The 27233-nt window shown below is 42.0% G+C and overlaps 1 protein-coding gene across 5 annotated transcripts in view; it reads right to left on the reverse strand.

The window, feature by feature from the left end:
- Positions 1 to 13891, reverse strand: part of LOC132815692 (glycoprotein-N-acetylgalactosamine 3-beta-galactosyltransferase 1-like) — a 28991-nt gene extending 15100 nt beyond the window's left edge. For 2 of the 5 annotated variants that reach the window (XM_060824760.1, XM_060824759.1), the window contains exon 1: positions 13563 to 13748. The gene's annotated coding sequence lies outside the window, so the exon portion shown is untranslated. Of the gene's footprint in view, positions 1 to 13558 lie in introns of all 5 variants that reach the window. The other 3 variants (XM_060824757.1, XM_060824761.1, XM_060824758.1) reach the window with 3 other exon arrangements.
- Between the last annotated feature and the right edge of the window lie 13342 nt (positions 13892 to 27233).

The raw sequence follows: 27233 nt of genomic DNA on the forward strand, positions 1-27233 counted from the left end.
TCAATTCCTGCCTCAGGTGACTCCCTGTGTGGAGCTTGCAGATTCTCCCCGTGTCTGCGTGGGTTTCTTCTGGGTTTCCTCCCACAGTCCAAAAAATGTGCAGGTTAGGTGAATTGGCCATGCTAAACTGCCCGTACTGATAGGTGCAGAGGTAAATATAGAGGAATGGGTCTGGGTGGGTGCGCTTCGGCGGGTCGGTGTGGATTTGTTGGGCCGAATGGCCTGTTTCCACACTGTAAGTAATCTAATCTAATCTAATCTCAGACAAAAGCTTTGGTTATTGTATTCATTTGGGATGAAAGTGTCCGTGACTGGGCCAGAATTTATTGCCCCTTCCCAAATGCCTTGGATACAGAGATGTTATATCTAGAACGGTGCACCTTACCTTCAAAAACACACTGAACAGTAAGCCATAGTGGGAATGTGAGGCAAATATGCCAAAATATATCAGGTCTACAAAGGTTAAATTATGAAGTGTAATCATATGAAAACAGGAAAGACTTACATTTGCACAGTGCTTTCCATTAACAGATTTCACAAAACACCTTACAATTAATTAAGTGCTGTAGATGTTGGCATACAAGTCATATTTAAAGATTCAAATTAACTTTCCAAGAATGGGAGTCAATTTATATGTCAAATATAAATTGTTTCTTCAGTATGGATGATCATCATTTTTGTCTTTCGCTATGTATGATCTGTTCTGTGCGAGCATGTCTTAAACTCTCAAGCATCTTTGCAACACAGCCTGAATCATCTGCTTCATTCTTAGTGCCCAGTTGTAAAAGGTACTAGTAAGTGGGATAGGCCTATCTAAAGTTTAAAAAAAACTTATGTTGACTATTAATTCGAGCATAACATATCATAGCTGAAAAGCGTGTCCGACTAATTCACCAAGTATCTGCAATTATGTGATATTCTTTGAACCAGGAAAATTGTGTAGTCACTGCTGTAATCACAGTAACCAATTTGAGCAAAACACCCACAAGCAACATAGTGAGCATCCGCTTTTTGTGATGCTGAAAAAGGGATAACAACTGAGTAAACGGTTGGAGATAACTTCCAAGCTCTTCTCCAAATAGTGCCCTGGGATCTTTTTCATTCATTTGAATTGGCAGATGAAATTTCAGATGAATGTCCGACAGCTCAACACCCCCTCAGTATTACACTCGAGATCAGCCTTGAATTTCTTTGCTCAAGGCCTGGAGTTGGACTTCAGTGAAGAACCAGCAGCAACACAGCTACTAACAATGCTTAATTTATATCAGCTTGTATCAGATTTGGCAATGTAGAAACTTATGGAGTGATTCAGTTGAGATTTTTGGGGTTTTGAGAGAAATAAATGGAAGCCTGTTATATTGGTAGCAGAAAGTGGCAGACGAGGTCGTTGAGAATAATGCCAATAATTAAAATCAGAGAGAGGCCCTTCAGGGGAAAAATTAGAAATTTTTTCACACAAACAGCAGCAGAAATTTGTACATCCCACACAAAGCCTCAGCATTAGGTCCCCTCAGGACGTGAATGAGGATAGCCAAAAATCAACTGTCTGCATTGCCATTTCTTCAAGTTCAAAGCACAATGCAGGCTCTAACTAAAGAATTGTGGCCTCTGCTGCACCAGGATTTGCACTGCGGAGGAGTGGTTGCCAATTAAGCTATCATCAGTGCTTAATTTTTATGTGGTTGGACTGTCTAATTATCTACTGGGGCCTTGCGAGAAATCAACTAGGAGAAAAGTGAGGATTGCAGATGCTGGAGATCAGAATTGAGAGTGTGGTGCTGGAAAAGCACAGCAGTTTAGGCAGCATCCGAGGAGCAGGAAAATCGACATTTCGGGCATCAGGTTTCTTCTCATTCCTGATGAAGGGCTTATGCCCGAAACGTCGATTCTTCTGCTCCTGTGAGAAATCATCCAATCCTAAAACCACAAATGTATCAAGGACTTTACCAACAAAATTTATTAAAGGTTACACCTCTTCTTCTCTTTTCCCCATGATTAGGTTAATGCAACAGCCCTGGCAGTGGTAATTTTCCAAAATCACTAGTTATCGCAGGTGCACAACACCACCTGGTCACCACGTCAGGTTGCAAATACCATACTAAAATGCAAATAAATTGATTAACAGGAAAGAGCTCTGGCCAATCGACGTTTAATTCATCTGTGATCATTGCTGCCCAAATCATATGAGGTCAGCGGTTGGAACCCTGTGATCTTCCATGATGCCTAAATTCCTGCTTCATTTGAAGAGGCTGCACTTAGAGAAATGTTTCTCCACTAGAACAATATGCTGAGGCAGAACTTGGATGTTAGGGAGCACCGGACATCACCCATCCTTGAATGCACTCCCTTATGTGACACATAGCTAGAATGAACATTTTCGCCCAGAAAAGTAGGCACTCATGAAATCACGTATACAAACATGAATGGAAACATAAATCTATTAAAGTGTTCACAGTAGCTTTGGTCTCAGGTGATCTCCTCAAAGTGTTAAGTCTAGGCTGCAAACTTGACAGCAAGGGTTGAAGTATGTCTAAACTCTCCACGATGCTTTTTAAAAGACAATGGATAGGTTCGTGAATAGGAAAGGTTTAAATTGATGTAGGAGAAAATGAGGATGGCTGATGTTGGAGATCAGAGCTGAAAATGTGTTGCTGGAAAAGCGCAGCAGGTCAGGCAGCATCCAAGGAATCCTGATGAGGGGCTCATGCCCGAAACGTCGATTCTCCTTCTCCTTGGATGCTGCCTGACCTGCTGCGCTTTTCCAGCAACACATTTTCAGCTTAAATTGATACAGGCCAAGTGCACGCAAGTGGCGCTAATTTAGTTTGGGAAACTTGGACAAGTGGAACCAAAAGGTCTGTTTGCATGGTGTATGACTCTCTAACTTCAAATTGTAGTTTCAACTTTCTCTTGGGCATCTCCTGTTCACCACTCAAGTTCTTTCCACATTATTCTTTTTTATTCTCTTTGATGTAATCGTACCTATTTCACCTTCCATTTGTTCTATTTATTTTTTAAACATCATTTACTTGTAATATCTTTCAGCTTTAAGGAAAGGGCCAAACAGAAAAGTTGTCTGTTCTCTTTCTGCTAAGTTTCTCTGCTACTTTCAGAATTCTTGTGTATAAACTTTAGCAGAAAGAATAGAGGCGATGAATATTATTTAAATGAAGAAAGATTACAGAAAGTTATGGAAGAGAGGGACTTTGAAGTCCTCGCCCTTGAATCACAAAAAGCTAACATCCAAGTACTGTGGGTAATAGGGAAGGCAAATAGAATGTTGGCCTTTATTTTAAAGGGAATGGTGGTTCAAAGAAGGGAGGTTTGTTAAAACTATACGAATCGCTAGTCGACTCACAACTGGAACATTGTGAACAGTTTTGGGTCCCCTATCTAAGGACAGATACACTGGCACTGGAGGCAGTCCAGTGAAGGTTCACTCAGCTGATACCAGGCTGTCTTATGCGGAAAGGTCGAGTAGATTGCACCTTTATGCACAGGAGTTTAAAAGAGTGAGAAGTAATCTCATTGAAACACACAAGATTCTTAAGGGACTTGATAGGGTGGATACAGAAATGTTGTTTCCCTCATGGGAGAGTTTAGGACCAGGAGGCATAACCTCAGAGGAAGAGGTCTCAAATTTAACACAGAAACAAGAAATAATTCCTTCTTTCAGAGGTTAGTGAATCTGTGGAATTCTTTACTGTATAGTTTTGTTTAGGCTGGGTGATTAACTATATTCAAGGCAATATAAGGAGATAGGCAGATTTTTAATGAGCAAGGGTTATGGGGAAAAGGTAGGACAGTGGAGTTAAGGATTATCAGATCAGCCTTAATCTCATTGAGATCAAGGTGTAACAGATTTGATTAGCTGACTGGCCTACTTCTGTCCCTATGTCCTATAGTTTACAGTATTTTGTTTTTAAAATGACTTAAGTGAGTGTCCCTCAAAGCAATTTGTGAAAAATTACATCCCTGATCCTTCAGATCGCATACCAATGCAACTAATGATAGTCAGACTTGTTACAGTACTAAAGTTCATCATTAAAACTAGTCAGGCTCTTGATGAAGTGGTGAAATAAGAGAAACTTTCCAACAACAAACTTGTGTTTATAACATTGATACATCAAAACATTCCAAAGTCCTTCACAGACGTGTCATCAAACTGCTATGAACCACACCAATTTCAGCCAACATGGTCCTATGAGTTCAAAAAAGCATAGGAGAGAGGAGGAAGTGCATGCAAATTGTTGTCTCCCATTCAATGATAGTTTGGAACCCAGTACTACAGTATGGGAGGATATTCAATGATGGTTTGGAACCCAGTACTACAGTATGGGAGGATCCTGATTTGATACACTGGAGAACATCCTCATTCAGAGTTGTTTTTCTCTTCTAAAGAACGGTCAGTGGACTTGAAATGGTAATTTTGCTTTCTCTTCACGGATGCTGCCAGACCTGAGTTTTTCAAGCAATTTCTGATTTTGCTCTGCTTTTCAAATGATTTCTTATTTTGTCTTTTTTAAAAATAACTCTGTGGATAGAACAATGGCCTGCTTTTCTCCCCTCTATGAAATCCTGACTGATCGTTTAGTCTGCAGTCAGGATTGTGGCATTTCTTATATATGTTAATTTTAAATGACCCATTAAATTTAAGTGTTTGCAAAATGAAAATCAGTTGTAGAGTGACCAAACCTGTTCTTCTGTACTAAACAGAGTCATTATGAAATTACTTACTTGTAAGCCATTCCCATGTGAACCAGAACTCAACAAATTACCAGTTACTAGCTAAAGAACAAAAGACTAAATCAAAATTAATCAAACTATTATGACATATCTATGATGCAGGTGGGACTATACCCAGACCTTGTGACCCAGAAGTAGGGATACTACCATAAGAATAACAGATAACATTGATCAATTATGTTGAACTTAGAATTTTGCACGTAACGTAAGCAACATAAATACCTAATTTAACCTTTTAAAGCCTGTCTCTCAGAAATGCTGCTTCTTCCATCACCAGTGTCACTGATAGTCCCATTCCAGATTTGTATTTGATTAAATTATCTCAGCAAACATTTTCCCTAGTTAATCTTTCATGAGGTACATATTTTTTCATTGACAATACGATCACTTGTGTTGTGACACTATTTCATTTGAGATATTCTATATTTAATCTCAACTGCACTGTAATGTCCATAAAAATATACCAGCATTTCTAAGTTGTGAAAAGGAGAGTACATGCACTTATTTCTTAGGCTCAGTGACTCAACGGTAGCAGCTGTCCCTCAATTCATAGATGACCTTTACTCAGAGTCATGAATATTCATTATGTATCTTCATGAGAGTGAGCAGGCCAATTCTTAATCACACACCTTCAAGCACATCATATAAGGTAGTGAGTTCTAGAGAACAGGAATTGCTTCCTTTCCTTACTTTCTGTGCTGCTACTATGCATAATCAGGTGCTGGGACTCAAAACATGAAATAATTAATTAAAGAATGAGGTAATTTGTATGGAAATCAAGCTGCAGTACCCACATTCCTACCCAGAAGGAAAGAACATCAAGTATGGGTTGTAGGTAACCCCCAGGCAGCAATATTTTTAATACAGACACTGGGAAGAACTGTGGATCAAATCCATTAAGAATAGCCAATTCCTTTCCTGGAAGGCCAGAAGCAAACCAGTTAACTATGTTCGTAAAAATTATTAAAAAGTGACAAGTCAGTGAATTATTTTCTGATGCTGGTCCATTAAAATTTCCAGATCACTGAATTCAACTTGCCATAGCCACTGGGCTACCCTCATCAAATTAATCTGACTGGTATTTGCTTCACTGCTTGTAAAATCACTTCATGTTAAGTAAGCGACCATAATTCTATTTAGATTTAAAATAATGATGGAAAAGGATAGACCAGATCTAAAAGTTGAAGTTCAAAATTGGAGAAAGGCCAATTTTGACAGTATTAGGCAAGAACTTTTGAAAGCTGATTGGGGGAGCAAATGTTCGCAAATAAAGATGGCTGGAAAATGGGAAGCCTTCAGAAATGAGAATCCAGAGAAAGTATACTCCTGTCAGGGTAAAAGGAAATGCTAGTAGGTATAGGGAACGCTGGATGACTAAAGAAATTGAGGGTTTAGTTAAGAAAAAGAAAGAAGCATATGGAAGGTATAGCCAGGATAGATCAAGTGAATCCTTAGAAGAGTATAAAGGAAGTAGGTGTATACTTAAGAGGGAGATCAGGAGGGCAAAAAGGGAACATGAGATAGCTTTGGCAAATAGAATTAACAAGAATCCAAAGGGTTTTTACAAATACATTAAGGACAAAAGGGGCCCTAGGGAGAGAATAGGACCCCTCAAAGATCAGCAAGGTGGCTGTTATGTAGAGCCGCAGAAAATGGGGGAGATACTAAATGAGTATGTTGCATCAGTATTTACTGTGGAAAAGGATATGGAAGATATAGGCTGTATGGAAATAGATGGTGACATCTTGCAAACTGTCCAGATTACAGAGGAGAAAGTGCTGGATGTCTTGAAACGAGTAAAGGTGGATAAATCCCCAGGATCTGATTAGGTGTACCCAAGAACTCTGTGGGAAGCTAGAGAAGTGATTGCTGGGCCTCTTGCTGAGATATTTGTATCAACGATAGTCACAGGTGAGGGGCCGGAAGACTGGAGGTTGGCAAACGTGGAGCCACTGTTTAAGAAGGATGGCAAGGACAAGCCAGGGATCTATAGACCAGTGAGCCTGATGTCGGTGGTGGGCAAGTTGTTGGAGGGAACCCTGAGGGACAGGATGTATAAGCATTTGGAAAGGCAAGGACTGATTAGGAATAGTCAAGACAGTTTTGTGCGTGGGAAATCATGTCTCACAAACTTGATTGAGTTTTTGGAGAAAGTAACAAAGAGGATTGATGAGGGCAGAGCAGTAGATGTGATCTATATGGACTTCAGTAAGGCATTCGACAAGGTTCCCCATGGGAGACTGATTAGCAAGGTTAGATCTCATGGAATACAGGGAGAACTAGCCATTTGGATACAGAACTGGCTCAAAAAGGTAGAAGACTGAGGGTGGTGGTGGAGGGTTGCTTTTCAGACTGGGGACTGTGACCAGTGGAGTGCCACAAGGATCAGTGCTGGGTCCACTACTTTTCGTCATTTACATAAATGATTTGGATGCAAGCATAAGAGATACAGTTAGTTGTACATGACATCAAAATTGGAGGTGTAGTGGACAGCGAAGAGGGTCACCTCAGACTACAACAGGATCTTGACCAGATGGGCCAATAGGCTGAGAAGTGGCAGATGGAGTTTAATTCAGATAAAGCAAATCTTAGCAGGACTTATACACTTAATGGTAAGGTCCTAGGGAGTGTTGCTGAACAAAGATCTTACAGTGCAGGTTCATAGCTCCTTGAAAGTGGAGTCACAGGTAGATAGGATAGTGAAGAAGGTGTTTGGTAAGCTTTCCTTTATTGGTCAGAGTATTGAGTATGCAGTTGGGAGGTCAAGTTGCGGCTGTAAGGACATTGGTTAGGCCACTGTTGGAATATTGCGTGCAATTCTGGTCTCGTTCCTATTGGAAAGATGTTGTGAAATTTGAAAGGGTTCAGAAAAGATTTACAAGGATGTTACCAGGGTTGGAGGATTTGAGCTATAGGGAGAGACTAAACAGGCTGGGTCTGTTTGCCCTGGTGTGTCGGAGATTGAGGGGTGACCTCAGAGATTTATAAAATTATGAGGGGCATGGATAGGATAAATAGGGGTGGGGGAGTCAGAACTAGAGGACATAGGCTTAGGGTGAGGAGATATAAGAGAGACCTAAGGGGCAACTTTTTCACACAGAGGGTGGTACGTGTATGGAATGAGGTGCCAAAGAAAGTGTTGGAGAATGGTACAATTGCAACATTTAAGAGGCATTTGGATGGGTATATGAATAGGAAGGGTTTGGAGGGATATGGGCCGGGTGCTGGCAGGTGGGATGGGTTGGGATATCTGGCCAGCATGGATGGGCTGGACCAAAGGGTCTGTTTCCATTCTGTACATCTCTATGACACTAATTGGGGCAATGGGCTGATGAGTGGCAGATGGAGTTTAATTTGGATAAGTGGGAGTTATTGCACTTTGGTAAAACTAACAAGGGCAGGACTTATACAATTAATAGTAGGACCCTGCGTAGATTTCAGAGCGCTGTTCCTTCGTCAGGTCGTTGTGGAGTACACAGTTGTAAGACACAGAATTTATAGCAAATGTTTACAGTGTAATGTAACTGAAATTATACATTGAAAAATACCTTGATTGTTTGTTAAGTCTCTCATCAGTTAGAATGACCATGATCGTTACACTTCTTTCATATGAAAATCAACAAAACTTTTTAATAAAGTTACATTCTCAGGTTAACTGTAACAATTGGTCAGCGCAGATAGGATGTTGAGATGTTGAAGGTGTTAACCCCTGTGTTCCCTGTCTATGCCATAATGTTTAGACTGATTCTAATCTAAAAAGTGAGTTAACAGAGTCTTACACAGATTCATGCAATTTTTTGAGCAAAGTACAATGCTTTGCGTCCAATTTGACTTTAACTATTGCGTGATGCTTTAACTATTGCGTCCAATTAAACCTGTAGGACTATAACCTGGTGTTGTGAGATTTTTAACAATGTTAAATCTAGATCAGCGCTTGAACCATATCCCAATGAAAGGCAACAGTCAAAAATCACTGAAATCAAGGTCACAGCATCGAGTCTCCAACCTATTGTGGTGATGTCATCAATGTTAAATTCCATTCACAAAGGCCTTGCCATCCTAAATGCTTCAAAATTTTATCCCCTTTTCTCACATAAACTGACTTATCTTTCTGCTTTCTCTAATGGAAGGTTTTAAACTGGCACTTGTCTCCTGAACGGAGGTAAATGATCTTTTGCTATTCTAGTTAAAAAGTCTTCATAATTTTAAAAAGGTAATTTTAGCCTGCTCCTCTCCATTATAAAGAATCCTAGAATCTCAAGTTGCTTCTCATAACAGAATTTCCATTTCCCAGCAATATCCAGATGTACCCTTGCTATATACTCTATATAGCACTGTGTCACACTCCCAACCAGGTATTAAAGATAATAAATGAAACAGCTCAACTGAAACACATTGTTATGTTTTCTTTTATCTTCTTCTTTCATTAAGGTAGTGAATCTCATTACAGTAGGTGTTCCACGTGCACTTTAGCTCTTTGACATCTTACTAGATTGAACTAGCAGGGTGCTTTTTAATGAAATTTACACTATCCATAATAAAAGTACCGGTAACTAACTATATATAAATAAGAACAACCAATTTGGTGACAAACTTTGAAAAATCACCAAGTGATTGATGATTCCTCCATCACAACATGTCACAGAATCATACAATACTGAAAAGGCCCTTTGGCCCATTAAGTCTGTACTACCAAAGCGACACAATCTACACCAGTCTCACTTTCCAGCACTAGGCTCACTGCCATGTTATGACATTTCAAGGATTTTTCCAAGTATTTTTTAAAAACTTGTGCAAGTTTACCCACCCCAACTACCCTCCTAGGCAGTGCTTTCATGACCCCACAACCCTCTGGGTGAAAAAAGGTTTCCTCAAATCTGCTCTAAACCTCCTGCTTTTCAACTTAAAAGCTTGCCCCCTTATTATTTACTCTGACTAAGGGGTACAGCTCCTTTCTATGCACCCTGCCAATGCCCTCATAATATTATACACCCTTATCAGACACCACACACCCCCAAACTTTCTCTGCTCCAAAGAAAACAACCCAAGTTTATCCAACCCCGCTTCATAGTTAGAGAGCTTTATCCCAGGCAACAATGTGGTCAATCTCCATTGCAATCACATCCTTCCTACAATGTGAAGACAGAACTGCACACAGTACTCCAGCTATGGCCTAACCAAAGTCCTGTACAGCTTCAGTATAAGCTCTTTACTCTTATAATCTATGCCTCAACTGATAAAAGCAAGTGCCCATTGCTGTCTTCACTACCCATAAACAAGTCCTGCCACCTTCAGGGATTTGTGGACTAACAGTCCAAGATCTCTTTTCCCTCAGAGTACTCCCTTTCTTGTTACTTTTTTCAAAGTGCATCATCTCACACTTAACAGGGCGGAATTCTACCTGCCACTGATCTGCCCATCTGTCCAATCCATTTATAATCGCTCTGTAAACCAAGACCATCTTCCTCACTGTCAACCACCCTAGGTTGTATCATCCCCAAACTTACTTATCATGAAAATTACAAGCATTGAACCCTGTGGTATATCTCCAGTCACACAACAGCCTTCTACCACTACCCTCTATCTCCTACCACTAACTCAATTTTGGATCCAAAAGTGTCTTTCTTACTTTGTACTCGGTACACAAATTAAGTTTTATGGCTTGAAATAAGCAAAATAAAATAAAATTTTGGACCTTGCCCCACTTTGATAATAGTGAACCTAATCCATGAAAAGGAGAAAATTGTCACAGGTAATGTAAGAATGCTAGAAGAATATTGTGTTGCAAATAAAAAGGAGTATCCAGCAAAAAGCAGGGAGATACTATTCCTGATGAAGTGGTTATGCCCAAAACGTCAACTCTCCTGCTCCCTGGATACTGCCTTACCGACTGTGCTTTTCCAGCACTCTTCGACTCTGGCCTCCAGCATGTGCATCCTCACTTTCTTCACAGTATTAAACAAGTCTGCCAAATCATAAGACAAGCCATCTTAGCCGATGGATTAGATTTATTTGGGGCCTACATGAGACAAAAGTATCGCAAGTACAGAGACAATTCTAATATATATTCTGCAGTTCGCAGTGGACCAAGGATGAGTACAAGACATGAAGAGAACAGTTCAGTTTAATGACACTTTGCTATAATGACCATCCTTACAGTGACAAGGGGCAGCACAGTGGCCCAGTGGTTAGCACTGCTGCCTCAGTGCCAGGGACACAGGTTCAATTCCAGCCTTGAGCAACTGTCTGTGTGGAGTTTGCACATTCTCCCAGTGTCTGTGTGGATTTCTTGGACCGTAGGGGAATCTAATCCTGCGGTAAGCGACTTCCATAAATCCAACTTGCCACTTTTCCTCTTCATAAATTGCCAAATGTATTTAGTCCTTTGCTTACACTGTTCTGCTATTTCTGATTTTCTTTGCCAACAGCCAATTACTTTAAATTAATCTGCCTCTTTTTTTCCAATTTAAACACTTCAGAGTATCATCACTTTTCACCAGAGGCCTGAGATCAGGACTTCTATAATTCTGAAGTTAGACTGGATGTGAAACGCTAACTGTTGCTCTTTCCACAAATGCTGCCAGACCTGCCAAATTTCACCAAAGTTTTGTTTTTATTTCAAATTTCCAGTATCCATTGCATTTTGCTTTTGATCGAAGATTTCAGCAGTATAGTAGTATGAGCGGCACGGTGGCACAGTGGTTAGCACTGCTGCTTCACAGCACCTGAGACCCAGGTTCAATTCCCGACTCAGGCGACTGACAGTGTGGAGTTTGCACGTTCTCCCCGTGCTCCGGTTTCCTCCCACAGTCCAAAGATGTGCGGGTCAGGTGAATTGGCCATGCTAAATTGCCCGTGTTAGGTCAGGGGTAAATGTGGGTGGGATATGGGTGGGTTGCGCTTCAGCGGGTCGGCGTGGACTTGTTGGGCCGAAGGGCCTGTTTCCACACTGTAAGTAATCTAATCTAAAGAAGATTAATCTAATGTCAAAATAGAATTAAATGTTTGATGCATTGAAAAGACCTTGCACTCACAGTCAAATAGTACAGAGGAGTTCAGCACCAAATTAGTGCAATGCTTTTGCAAAGTTTGGTCCATCCTTTCTTGTGTGGAAGCAGTAGTCAATTCCTCACCACCAATAATGCAGTTTGATGGCTGATGCCACAATATCCATTGCAGTGCAAGCAGAAGTAATCCAACGTCAGGATGTCACAGTGGAAGCTCATACTGCCACCATCATGATTGTGGATTACAATCTGAAACGGGATTGCAGAGTAACAAGTCCAATAATCTGTCTTCCAAAAGGTTAGGATTGCTGAGGAAGTTACCCAAGGGAATAGTAATACCTCCACAGAAAGTGATCCTCCACTCTTCAGGAAAATACCATTCATGGTCCCATTCTAGTAATGCTGCCAGTACACTTGCTGATCCAGTCAGCCAGTTTTCCAGTTCATCAAGACACCTAGTACCTATGCTAATAATTACACACCAGCTAGACATCAAGTGAATGGAATCTGTTTCAGTTCCGGTACCTGACAGAGCTATCATGTGGAACCCACTAAGAAACATGTGCACGTTGCAGGGAAGTCTGTAATTCAATCAAAGCTGTGAACTCACTCTGCTTGTTTCTATCTGGCAAGAGGAATTAAATTACATTCATCCTCATTGTACAGTGAGCCTCAATAACCACAATTGGCAAGTGGATAATATTTTTGAGGTATTTCAAATCCTTCAGCAAGGAAGGAATCGGCATAATCAATATCATCTTCACAGTCACAAACAATTCTATTTCAATCTGCTTGGAGGCTGATTAAGTGATGATTTCAATGAAGTTATCATTGCTGAAATGAACATATTTCACTGGGGTTAAAGTACTGTCGAAGAATTGCTGCCTGAAAACTCAGTGCGAGTACAGACTCCTGTTGACGACCTTATACTATTCTACTTCATACCCTCTCCCAACAGTTTATTTTGCTCTCCGTGGTCTCTACTGATTCTTCCAGATACACTGCACTTCAATGGGAATCCTTCCGCACCAGGTCTGAGAGTAAACGGTTCGAGGTGAATATTAAAAAGTACTTGAGAAACAAAATCAAAAAGCACGTCAGCATCTTACACACTAACGTCCCTAACTTGACGTAGCTCTAGAATAAATACCAGCATTTGAGCAAGCATATCAACAACTAGAGAGAAAAAAAATCAACACGGAAATAAAATGCAAATTGTTGATGATCCCTTTAAAATCGCTGATATGGGATCCTTCCAGTCGCACAAGATTAGAGAGCGCGTTAATCTGAAGTGCTGGACTCAAAAATAGCAGAGATGAAATCATTTTAGCTTTGCATGCGAACCGACCTCATGCGCTGCATATTTCCAGTGGGCACTCACTGTACACACCTACACCTTCACTAAGTACAGGGTGGCCGCAATGACTGGCCCAACACTCTGCAAACTGCACTCTCCTCACCTGTAGTCCCCACATCCTGGGGAAACAAATGCAATCGCTCAACCGACAAGTCTGTTCCCGGATGACTGCAAACAACTTCACAAACACTCCTTCTATTGCTGCCAAAAACCGATCATTTCTGTCAACTCATCTACCAAAAAGGCACTGAAGCAGCGGCGTCAGAACAAAATGAAATCATTTGGACGACAGACTGAACAGCCGAGCGCCGGTGATGAAGGCAAATCAATGCAGTTTAACTCTCCATTTGGCTAAGAACGCGATCCCTTTAAATAGCAAACCCATGCGTTGTTTGAAGAAACAAAACTGAAAAATATCTCAAAAGTCGCCTGCACAACGTCAGCTTACTCACTGCCTTTCACCGCTATTGTAACCGGCTCGAGTGTTCTTTGACACACGAGAGTTGCGTTACCGATCTGTCGAAGCGAGAAGGCGCTTCCCGTTACTTCCGTGATGCTTGGTGCCCCCGGTCCAAAACAGCAGGATTTAAGCCAGGCCACAGGGCATCCTTCCCCTGTCAGTCTGGTGAAGCCCACAGCGGCCTAACTCATAACGACCGAGCGAGCGGCCGCCCCAATCCAACTGTCACCGCTCGGAACGCACCAACACTGGAAGCGCGCGCCGAGCAATTGGCAGTTGGCACCTGACCCCTGCCGCGGGGCTCTCGCTCGCAATCGCATTGGCTGCCCCGCCGCGAGCGGGCGCGGGCGCAGGCTCTCACTGACGTCACCACGCCGCCGCTTGAAGAGGACGGCGGGTGGGCTGGTCATGTGGACAGTTGCTGCTGAACGTGAGTGTGATAGGTTTTGCTCTCAATCGGAAAGTGCTTGTTTGTTATGGAAATTCTCCAACGTGTAACTGCTAATTCCAATGTAATAGAACATTACAGCGCAGTACAGCGATGTTGCGCCGACCTGTTAAACAAATGTGAAACCTATCTAACCTTATTCCATTTTCATCCGCGTTTATCCATTGACAGTGTAAATGCTTTTAAAGTTGGTGAGTGTATTACTGTTGCAGGCAGTGCGTTCCACACCCCTACCACTCTCTGAGTAAAGAAACTACCTCTGATATCTGTCATATATCTATCACACCCGCCCCCCAATTTGAAGCTACTTCACCTCATGCTAACAGTAGCCATCTGAAAAAATAAATTTGAACTTGTGTTTCAGGTAACTGGTGATGGGGTTTTGATCGCAGTTTTGGGCCGAGAGTGTGCAGAGATAAGACAGTAGCCCTCATAGAATGGAATTTTGTCAGCACACCCATGGGTCAAGTCAACTTGGACCAAATGTGCAGCCTGTGTGAATGAAGGGTGGTGCCCAATTAAAAGGCAGCCAAACGTTTATCTAAAGACAGCACCCTGCATCTCTAAATTTGCTGGCCCAAAATGATGTAGCCTGGGCAGTACACTAATTAGAGGTGCTCATATCTGAAGATGCTGGAAGAAGAGACATCTCCATGTTGAGATGGCCTCAAACGAACAGTAAGAATTTTCCTAATGCCTGGTAGGCCTAGACAATGAAAGCTGCAAATGTGTTGCTGGTCAAAGCACAGCAGGCCAGGCAGCATCTCAGGAATCGAGAATTCGACGTTTCGAGCATAAGCCGCTCGAAACGTCGAATTCTCTATTCCTGAGATGCTGCCTGGCCTGCTGTGCTTTGACCAGCAACACATTTGCAGCTGTGATCTCCAGCATCTGCAGACCTCATTTTTTACTAGACAATGAAAGGCCTTTCTAGCAACTTGCACCTAGGGGGCTCAGTGCGTGAGATTTAAATCCTTCATCCCCAAGAGGGCACATTCATGTACCAGACACGTGTTCCCCACCCACTGGCGGAAAATGGTGTAACCATTCTGACACTGTAAGAGCACTCCCGAATGACATTGTGGGTCACCCTGTAGCAAATGGACTAAAGCAGTTCACCACCATCTTCTCAAGGGCAACTAGAGATGAGCAATAATTGCTGACCCAGTCAGCAATATTCAGATCCCATTAATAAACAAAATAAAACCCAAGAGGACACCTTCATGTACCTGCCAGACTCCTCACCCAATGGTATGAGAAGGGAGCAGCCCTTCTGAAATAGTAAAGCAATTGTTAGTAGAGTGTCATTGCCACTTTTAGAAATATTTTGGTAGCATGAGAACATCAAACTTCTTTCCCCATATCTTCCAGCCAGTCATCTACACCTATAAATCCCAGACATATACCAGAAGTCACACCTTATATCCATACAATTTCATAATAAATCTTTAATTACACTTTAGTTGTTCAAACTTAACATGCTATAATAACATCTCCCTGCCATAAATGTGGAAGCCAGAGAGAAAAATTGGGTTATCTAAGTTGTAAAGAGGATAGAGAGCTGGAATAATGATCATTAGGAAAATGACATAGAGAAGAAAGCTCATGCAGGAAGACTAAATTATATGGATCCTGACTGAATAGTTCAGTAAGGCAGAGGCAATGTACAAGATCATCTTTATAGTTCTCAGCTAAATGTCACAATTCTTGATTATTTTAGTAAATTTCTGTTTTGCAAACTGGACAATAGTAATTTGGCATCTATCATAAACACTGCCTAAATTTCCTTTCCTTTAACTGTGTTGGGAATATATGTTTTAAGGGCCACGAGGGACTGGAATTTGAAATTACTCATTCTGGCTTTGATTCCTGATGAAGGACTTGTGCCCGAAACGTCGAATTTCCTGTTCCTTGGATGCTGCCTGACCTGCTGCTCTTTTCCAGCAACACATTTTCAGTTAAAAATAATTTACCAAGGATTTGAAGGGAAGTGTGATTTCTTAGAAAGGTTCATCTGTAACATGAACTAATAATTACTGAAAAATCAAATATGGGAAGTTAAGGAAGAAATTGCATGAACCCTAGCAGAAATGTTTGAGACATCTATAACCATGGGTGAGATGCTGGACATTGGAAGGGAAAAGGTTAAGATTCTGAAGGGAGATTACTAAGAGTTAGGCAGAAATTTAAAAAGGAGGTCCTCGAGAGTAGTAATATCTGGATTACTCCCAGTGCTACGAGCTAGTGAGTGCAGGAATAGGAGAATAGAGCAGATGAATGCATGGTTGAGGAGCTGGTGCATGGGAGAAGGATTCACATTTTTGGATCATTAGAATCTCTATTGGGGTAGAAGTGACTTGTACAAGAAGGATGGATTGGAAGGGGACTAATATACTGGCAGGGATATTTGCGAGAGCTGCTCGGGAGGATTTAAACTAATAAAGTGGGAGGGCGGTGGGACCCAGGGAGATCAATCTGAGACTGGTAAAGTTGAGAACAGAAGCGAGTCAAACAGTCAGCGCAGGCAGGGACAAGATAGGACTAATAAATTAAACTGCATCTATTTCAATGCAAGGGGCCTAACAGGGAAGGCAGATGATCTCAGGGCATGGTTAGGAACATGGAAGTGGGATATTATAGCAATTACAGAAACATGGCTCACGAATGGGCAGGACTGGCAGCTTAATGTTCCAGGATACAAATGCTACAGGAAGGATAGAAAGGGAGGCAAGAGAGGAGGGGGAGTGGCATTTTTGATAAGGGATAGCATTACAGCTGTGCTGAGAGAAGATATTCCCGGAAAAACATCCAAGGAAGTTATTTGGGTGGAACTGAGAAATAAGAAAGGGATGATAACCTTATTGGGATTGTATTATCGACCCCTTAATAATCAGAGGGAAATTGAGAAACAAACTTGTAAGGAAATCTCAGCTATCTGTAAGAAAAATAGAGTAGTCATGGTAGAGGATTTTATCTTTCCAAATATAGACTGGGATTGCCATAGTGTTAAAGGTTTATATGGAGAGGAATTTGTTAAGTGTGTACAAGACAATTTTCTGATTCAGTATGTGGATGTACCAACTAGAGAAGGTGCAAAACTTGACTTTTGGAAAATAAGGCAGGGCAGGTGACTGAGATGTCGCTGGGGAGCACTTTGGGGCCAGCGACCATAATTCTATTAGATTTAAAATAATGATGGAAAAGGATAGACCAGATCTAAAAGTTGAAGTTCTAAATTGGAGAAAGGCCAATTTTGACAGTATTAGGCAAGAACTTTCGAAAGCTGATTGGGGGCAGATGTTCGCAGATAAAAGGATGGCTGGCAAATGGGAAGCCTTCAGAAAAGAGATGACGAGAATCCAGAGACAGTATATTCCTGTCAGGGTAAAAGGAAAGGTTGGTAGGTATAGGGAATGCTGGATGACTAAAGAAATTAAGGGTTTGGTTAAGAAAAAGAAGGAAGCATATGTCAGGTATAGACAGGATAGATCGAGTGAATCCGTAGAAAAGTATAAAGGAAGTAGGAGTATACTTAAGAGGGAGATCAGGAGGGCAAAAAGGGGACATGAGATAGCTTTGGCAAATAGAATTAAGGAGAATCCAAAGAGTTTTCATAAATACATTAAGGACAAAAGGGGCCCTAGGGAGAGAACAGTGCCCCTCAAAGATCAGCAAGGTGGCTGTTATGTAGAGCCGCAGAAAATGGGGGAGATACTAAATGAATACTTTGCATCAGTATTTACTGTGGAAAAGGATATGGAAGACATAGACTGTAGGGAAATACATGGTGACATCTTACAAACTGTTGAGATTGTAGAAGAAGAAGTGCTGGATGTCTTGAAACAGGTAAAGGTGGATAAATCCCCAGGACCTGATCAGGTATACACGAGAACTCTGTGGGAAGCTAGAGAAGTGATTGCTGGGCCTCTTGCTGAGATATTTGTACCATCGATAGTCACAGGTGAGGTGCCAGAAGACTGGAGGTTGGCAAAAGTGGTGCCACTGTTTAAGAAGGGTGGTAAGGACTAGCCAGGGAACTATAGACTGGTGAGCCCGACCTCGGTGGTGGACAAGTTGTTGGAGGGAATCCTGAGGGACAGGATGTACATGCATTTGGAAAGGCAAGGACTGATTAGGGATAGTCAACATGGCTTTGTGCGTGGGAAATCATGTCTCACAAACTTGATTGAGTTTTTTTGAGAAAGTAACAAAGAGGATTGATGAGGGCAGAGCGGTAGAAGTGATGTATATGGACTTCAGTAAGGCGTTTGACAAGATTCCCAATGGGAGATTGATTAGCAAGGTTAGATCTCATGGAATACAGGGAGAACTAGCCATTTGGATACAGAACTGGCTCAAAGGTAGAAGACATAGGGTGGTAGTGGAGGGTTGTTTTTCAGACTGAGACCTGTGCCACAAGAATCGGTGCTGGGCCCTCTACATTTTGTCATTTACATAAATGATTTGGATGCGAGCATAAGAGGTACAGTTAGTAAGTTTGCTGATGACATCAAAATTAGAGGTGTAGTGGACAGCGAAGAGGGTTACCTCAGACTACAACAGGTTTTGACCAGATAGGCCAATGGGCTGAGATGTCGCACTTGGAGTTTAATTCAGATAAATGTGAGGTGCTGCATTTTGGGAAAGCAAATCTTAGCAGGACTTATACACTTAATGGTAAGGTCCTAGGGAGTGTTGCTGAACAAAGAGACCGTGGAGTGCAGGTTCATAGCTCCTTGAAAGTGGAGTCGCAGGTAGATAGGATGGTGAAGAAGGTGTTTAATATGCTTTCCTTTATTGGTCAGAGTTTTGAGTACAGGAGTTGGGAAGTCATGTTGCGGCTGTACAGGACATTGGTTAGGCCACTTTTGGAATGTTGCGTGCAATTCTGGTCTCATTCCTATTGGAAAGATGTTGTGAAACCTGAAAGGGTTCAGAAAAGATTTACAAAGATGTTTGCCAGGGTTGGAGGATTTGAGCTATAGGGAGACACTGAACAGGCTGGGGCTGTTTTACCCGGAGTGTCGGAGGTTGAGGGGTGACCTCATAGAGGTTTACAAAATTATGACGGGCATGGAAAGGATAAATAGGCAAAGTCTTTTCCCTGGGATGGGGGAGTCCAGACTAGAGGGCATAGGTTTAGGGCGAGAGGGGAAAGATGTAAAAGAGACCTAAGGGGGCAACTTTTTCACACAGTGGGTGGTATGTGTATGGAATGAGCTGCCAGAGGATGTGGTGGAGGCTGATACAATTGCAACATTTAAAAGGCATTTGGATGGGTATATGAATAGGAAGGATTTGGAGAGATATGGGCTGGGTGCTGGCAGGTGAGGCTAGATTGGGTTGGGATATCTGGTCGGCATGGACGGGTTGGACCGAAGGGTCTGTTTTCATTCTGTACATCTGTATGACTCTATGACTCTAATTGGGTCAATGGGTTGATGAGTGGCATATGGAGTTTAATTCGGATAAGTGCGAGGTATTGCACTTTGGTAAAACTAACAAGGGTGGAACTTATACAATTAATAGTAGGACCCTGCGTAGTGTTGTAGAATACAGCGATATCGGGGTTCAGGTCCATAACACTTTGCCATTTTTGCCACAGGTAGACAGGGTGATTAAGAAGGCATTGAACATCTTTGTCTTCATTGTTCAGACCTTTGACGACAGGAATTGGGACATCATGTTCAGATTGTACAGGACATTAATGAGGCCTCTTATAGAGTCATAGAGATGTCCAGCAAAGAAACAAACCCTTTACTCTAAATCCTCCTATTCATATACACCCATCCAGATGACATTTAAATGTTATAATTTTAGCAGCCTCCACCATTTCTTCTGGCAGTTCATTCCATGCATGCAACACCCTCTGTGTGAAAAACTCCCTTAGGTCCCTTTTAAATCCAACCCCTCTCACCTTAGACTTAAGCCCCCTTGCTTTGGACTCCACAACCCAGGGGAAAAGACCTTGGTTGTTCACTCTATCCATGCCGTTCATCATTTTATAAACTATATTTTTTCTTTCAATCCACAGAGGTATTTTGTTTCCCTCTTTTTTAAGCTAACCATATCATCTCTGCACAACTGCTTTATCTTATTTGCCATGTCAAATATGCTGTTTTTGAGACTGAGGAGATATACTTTTATACTGGAAGATGTCTCATTTATTGACCAGGTATGCCATGTGTTTAAAGTATGCATTCTGTTGCTACGAGTAAGTTATTTGGGGATTTATTTTTAAAAATTAAGTCTTTTTTTAGTTTTGTATAACATCAATAAAGGGAAACAAACTGGCCACATTCATAATTGAATTAAAACATTAGCACTATGGTACAGCTTGTGGAGGAGTGAGGTTTGATCACCAATGTTATCTGCCCATCAGAGTCGTAATCACTGCTGCTGTTGGTTGACCCATAATTCAGTTCTACTCGGAGTCACCAGTCTTTGGCATGGGTCTTCATTTGATTAAAGAGGCTGAATTTTGACTGTTATGACCTTTGTATACACAATAACTTCTAAAAAGTTTTAGTCCAACAGGTTTATTTGGAAACACAAGCTTTCATCAGGTAGTTGTGAAGCAGGACCATAAGACACAGAATTTATAGCAAAAGATTACAGTGTCATGCAGCTGAAATGATATTTTGAACAAACATTGAAGTCTTTCATCTTCTACGGTGGGTCTGCTAGTTTCGGTTCTATAATATGTAAATCCAAGAACTTCTTTTAAGTCACATTCTCAAGACAATCCAAGGTTCTACAACAGAAGGTGCCATCTCAGCTCAGACGATGCATTAAAGGTGTGAGGTTAAAGTCTGTCTGTGTCCCAATCTTGAGTCAGACTGGTTCTATTTCTCAAGTGGAATTTACAAAATATTATATGGATTGACTGCCTGTAGGTTATGCATTTTGAGCAAAATAGAATCTATCTACAAGTATAATTCTGCATATACAAATTCACCCCATAAACTTATACGTGTACACGCGTGTAAGAGAGAGAGAGAGAGAGCGCGCGCGAGAGAGAGAGAGACAGAGTGCATGTGTACACGTGAGTGCATGTGTGTGTGAGTACATTTGAGAGAATGTAAGTTTGCATGTGTGCAAGCTTGGTAAAGTATGTGACTGAGAGTGTAATAGGGTATAAGCCTGTGAGAGGGTGCATGCGTGGATATGAGTATGGGGGGGTTGTATGTGTGCATGTGAGAGAGAGCTTGTATATGAGAGGATCTCCTTGAATGTGTGTGTGTGTGTGTATGAGAGAGGATCTCCTTGAGTGTGTGTGTGCGCGCACGCGCACACTTGTGTTTATGTGCGAGAGAGAGTGTGTAGTGCAGTGGGGTCACCTGTAGTGTGACATGAACCCTAGATCTTAGCTGAGGCCACTCAGATGGGTACCGAACTTGGTTATCAGCCTCTGCTCAGCCACTTTGCATTGTTGCCTGTCCTGAAGTCTGCCTTGGAGGATGGTCACCCAAAGGTCTGAGGCCAAATGTCATTGACTGATGAAGTGTTCCCCGACTGTTAGGGAATACCAGTGCCTGATGATTGTTATGCGGTGTCCACTCATCTGTTGTTGTAGCATGTGCTTGCTCACGCCAATGTACAATGTCTTGGGGCAGCCTTGACTGCAATGTATGAGATAGACAATGTTGGCCAAGTCACATGAGTACCTGCCGCTTACATGTTGGTGATGTCCCCATGTGTAATCGTGGTATCCATGTCGACATTCTGACATTTCTTGCAGCGGTTGCTGTAACAAGGTTGTATTGTGTTGAGATCGATGTTGTCTGAAGGCTGGGCAGTTTGCTGCGAACAATGATCTGTTTAAGTTGTTTAAAGGCAAGAAGTGGAAGCACAAGAAAGGTCTTTCCGAGGTACTCAACTTTCTTGATAATGTATTGCAGGATGCAAGGAACATGACATAGATTTTTGGCTCCCGGGAAGTGCTGGATAACGAAGGGTACCTATCGGTTGCAACCTGTGTCTGTCTCCTGAGGAGGTCATTACGGTTTCTCGCTGTGGCATGTCAGAACTGATGATCAATGAGTTCAGCATCATACCCTGAGGTCATCCTTGAGCACCTTCAGGTCTCAGTCACATTCTTCCTCATCTGAATAAATCCTGTGTATGCATAGGGTTTGTCCATAGAGGGTGGCTGCTTTAATATGTTTAGGGTACAAGCTAGAGAAGTATAGCATCATGAGATTATCCTTTGGTTTGCAGTAGGGTGAGTTGCTGATGGAGATGGATGTGTCCAAGAATGAGACAGATACTGAAGAGTAGTCCATGATAAGTCTGATGGTGGGATGAAACTCGTTGATACCACTATGTCATTGTTTCAGTGACTCCTTGCCATGGGTCCAGAGGAAGAAAATGTCATCAATATATCTGGTGTATAGAGTTAGTTGGAGGTCCCATGCAGTAAATAAGTCTTATTCGAATCTGTGCATGAAACCGTTGGCCTATTTGGGTGCAAATTTGGACCCCATGGCTGTTCCATGTGTCTGCATGAAGAACTGGTTATCAAAGGTGAAAATGTTGTGGTCGAGGATGAATCGGATGAGTTGTAGGATGGTGCACAGAGGTTGGCAGTTATTGGTATTGAATACCGAGGTTGTTGCCGCAATGCCGTCATCGTGGGAGATGTCCATTGTGACGAGGAATGTTCCTAGTTCAACTGGTCTGTGGCTCAAAGTGGAGAGGATCTCCAAGAAGGTCGCGACACAGACATCAAGTTTCTGCAGACATGCAAGAAAGCAGTAAAGATCCCAAAAGGATTACGATCACAATCCCGCTCAAGTCGACCTACAACACTGACTACACTGAGACTTTGCTGTCACACCTCTCGCAAACTCCTCAATCATCTCATGTGCCAACCCTACACCAGACACCATAACATTGAAATCAAAATAGAGTCTACGCTTTCAACTTGCACTCATGATACAACAGTACAGTTACGCGACATTGTCATCCAGACAAGGCGACAGAACTACGCCTTGCACACGCACACCCAGAACAAGAAACCGGAGAAACCTGGCATCATCACCAGCAGTAGCCAAGCCCACTTGGCACCACAGTTGAAAACGTTATCGCCACGGGGAAATCAATCATCAATTTAGCAGACCACACCCTTTAACCGGAAGAGATTGAAGTCCTTAGCCTAGGGCTCAATTTCTGCCCCACCACTAGAATGGACCTAACGGGTCTTGCGGCAGACCTGGAGGAATTCATCAAGTGAATGAGACTCTGAGAATTCTTTCAAGCATTGATCCCAATGAGCCAACCAATGAACTGGAACAGTCATCACAGAGATCTGTCGGGGAGTGATCAAAGAAGGAGTTGATTTGGACCCCACCGGAGGACCGCTGTTCTGGGCTTGACATGTATGCTGAAACATCAGGAACTGTGTAAATGCCGGATTCATCAGCTACACCTACAAGGCAGAGCAAACATAACTGATCACAATACAACATTATCCATGCTCTCAAAACAAATTGCAAAATTGGGGTAAAACCAGCAGATAAATTAGGATCCATCGTCATTCAGAATAGAACAAATTACTGCAAGGAAGTGTACTGACAACTAAACAACCAGGAAGACTGCAGGTAACTACTGGCCAGTTCGACAAATGAACACCTCCTTGAATTAAACACATTGATCAAGACTTTTGATCCAGTCCTTCATAATTCCCTACGCACTCTCATCCCACGTACTTCTCGCGTAAGTGAATTCTACTGCCTTCCAAAAATACACAAAGCCAACACCACGACATCCCATCGTATCAGGCCAGTGGGACCCTGTATGAGAACCTTCCTGGCTATGTCAAAGGCATCTTGAAACCCATTGTACAGGGATCCCCAGCTTCTGTCACAGCACTGCAGATTTCTTACAGAAACTCAGCACCTATGGCCCAGTTCAATCAGGAATATTCCACATCACAATGGATGTTTCAGGACTCTACACCAGTATCCCCCATAATGAAGGCATTGCAGCAACAGCTTCAGTATTCAATACCAATAACTGCCAATCTCTGAGCACTGTCCTACAACTCATCCGATTCATCCTCAACCACAACGTTTTTACTGTTGACAACCAGTTCTTCATGCAGACACATGGAGCAGCAATGGGGACCAAATTTGCACCCCAATATGCCAACATTTTCATTCATAGGTTCGAATAAGATTTCTTTTCTGCGTGGAACCTCCATGTGGACTCTCTCTCATACACAAGCTCTCTCTCATATGCACACATATACATCTCCCCACACTCACACCCACGCACACACCCTGCCACAAGATTGTACCACATCATGTGCTCACACACATACTTTACCAATCTTGTACACATGAAAACACACAATCTCCCACATGCACTCACATACACATGCACTCCATTTCTCTCTCCTGCATGGGCACACACATACAAGTTTATTGAGTGAATTTGTATTTGCAGAATTATATCTGCAGATGCATTCTGTTTTGCTCAAAAAATGCATAACCTAAAGGCAGTCAATCCATATAATATGTTGTAAATTCTACTTTAGGAATAGAACCAGTCTGACTCAAGATTGGGACACAGACAGACTTTACCTCACATCTTTGATGTATTGTCTGAGATGAGATGGCACCTTTTGTTGTAGAATCTTGGATTGTCTTGAGAATGTGACTAAAAAGAAGTTATTGGATTTACATGTTAAGGAACTGAAACCAGCAGACCCATTGTAGAAGATGAAAGACTTAATCTGTGTTGGTTCAAAATATCATTTCAGCTGCATGACACTGTAATCTTTTGCTATAAATTCTGTGTCTATGGTCCTGCTTCACAACCACCTGATGAAGGAGCAGCGCTTTGAAAGCTAGTGCCTCCAAATAAACCTGTTGGACTATAACCTGGTGTTGTGTGACTTTTAACTTTGTCCACCCAGTCCAACACCTGCTCCTCCAAATCACTTCTAAAAAGAAACTTGAACTCCCAGTTAATAGTTGAAACGATGGCAAGATAAGATTAGATTAGATTAGAATACTTACAGTGTGGAAACAGGCCCTTCGGCCCAACAAGTCCACACTGACCCGCCGAAGCGCAACGCACCCATACCCCTACATTTACCCCTTACCTAACACTACGGGCAATTTAGCATGGCCAATTCACCTGACCCGCACATCTTTGGACTGTGGGAGGAAACCGGAGCACCCGGAGGAAACCCACGCAGACACGGGGAGAATGTGCAAACTCCACACAGTCTGTCGCCTGAGTCGGGAATTGAACCCGGGTCTCAGGCGCTGTGAGGCAGCAGTGCTAAGGTTTCACAGTTTACAGATTTTATTGTAACTAAAGCCTAAAAGCACAATTAACCCTTTGATTATTATCGGCGAGGCAGTGGTGGAATAGTAATGTCATTGGCAGTCCAAAACTTCAGGCCAATTTTCTGGGGACATGGGTTCGAAACCCACCGTGAAATTTGAATTCTACAAGTAAGATAATCTGGAATAAGGATCTGATCTATAGAATCTAAAATTATTATCAGGTGAGTACCATTTATGATTGTAAAAACCCAACTGATTCATTAATGTCATTTAGGGAAGGAAATCCGGGTCGCTCTATGTCTGGGCTATGTATGACCTCAGACCCACAGCAACATGGTTGACTGTTAACTGCCTTCTGAGTGATTAGGGATGGGCAATAAGTGCTGGTCTATCCAGAAATGCCCACATCCCATAAACAAATAAGGATATCTAATTGCTATCTTTGTATATAGTTTATAATTTAAATCACAAAAAAAATTCCCTTATTCTTTCAGCAGAGCTAAAACACACTTTATACTAAGTTGTCATTTATGGAGTTATTTAACTGTTCTAGAAACTGGAATCAAAGCAAAACTAAGCTAAAGACAGCATAACTATATTATGACTCTCTGGGCAGTTAGGGATGTGCATTAAATGCTGGCCGAGGCAGTGACACCCACATCCCATGAACAAATAAACAAAAAACATTTAGTTATATTGAAACGGTTCAGAAAAGATTTAAAAGGATGTTGCCAGGGTTGGAGGATTTGAGCTATAGGGAGAGGCTGAACAGGCCGGGGCTGTTTTCCCTGGAGCATCGGAGGCTGAGGGGTGATCTTATTGAGGCTTACAAAATTATGAGGGGCGTGGATAGGATAAATAGACAAAGTATTTTCCCTGGGTTCGGGAGTCCAGAACTAGAGGACATAGGTTTAGGGTGAGAGGGAAAAGATATAAAAGGGACCTGGGGGCAACTTTTTCATGCAGAGTGTGGTATGTTATGGAATGAGCTGCCAGAGGAAGTGGTGGAGGCTGGTACAATTACAACATTTAAAAGGCATCTGGATGGGTATATGAATAAGAAGGATTTGGAATGATACGGGCCGGGTGCTAGCAGGTGGGACTAGATTGTGTTGGGATATCTTGTTGGCATGGACAGGTTGGACCGAAGGGTCTGTTTTCATGTTGTACATCTCTATGACTCTGTGACTCTATTCCAATGATTTAATTCTGTTATGTTAGTTTTGCTTTCTAACCTGGGAACTTCTGATCTCAGAAAAAATTTCTGGCCTTGGAGCAACACTCACACCTCATGAAATAATAAATCTCAAAAAAATGTTCCACCAGGTTACGGAGTCCAGAACTTTCTTTGCTTTGCCACCACTTGATTTTTATTAAGACATTGTGAATCAAAGCTTAATGGACAACTTGTCATCATTTTGAACCATTGGTAGCAAACATCCCCAGTCATTAATGCTAAAGCTGCCATTGTTCAAGGAGAGCTTTTGCTTGTTTTGAAGCATTTTAACCATGTGAGAGTTGAATAGACAGAGACAATTTTCAGCTGAAAATGTGTTGCTGGTTAAAGCACAGCAGGTTAGGCAGCATCCAAGGAATAGGAAATTCGATGTTTCGGGCATAAGCCCTTCATCAGGAAGACAATTTTCAGCCTTCCACACAGGTTCCTGTCTATCAAAGCTAATCTTACAGGAGTTTTGCCTGATGCTTGTGAAGCTAGTTTCAAGAAAGACCCTTCCTCTTTTGATCCCTTCACTGAAAACTGCCAAAATGACATTGACTGCCTTAATTTCTCTGCTTCCCTCAACCATACTAACCTGCCTCCCTCTGAACTTACTGCACACCATTGTCTCAGGTCTGGCCTAGACTTTGTTATCAAACCTGTTATCTGGTGCACCAAACTTTTCTTGGCTGAGGC

The sequence above is a fragment of the Hemiscyllium ocellatum genome, chromosome 5 (genome assembly GCF_020745735.1).
Source record: "Hemiscyllium ocellatum isolate sHemOce1 chromosome 5, sHemOce1.pat.X.cur, whole genome shotgun sequence".
Classification (NCBI taxonomy): domain Eukaryota; kingdom Metazoa; phylum Chordata; class Chondrichthyes; order Orectolobiformes; family Hemiscylliidae; genus Hemiscyllium; species Hemiscyllium ocellatum.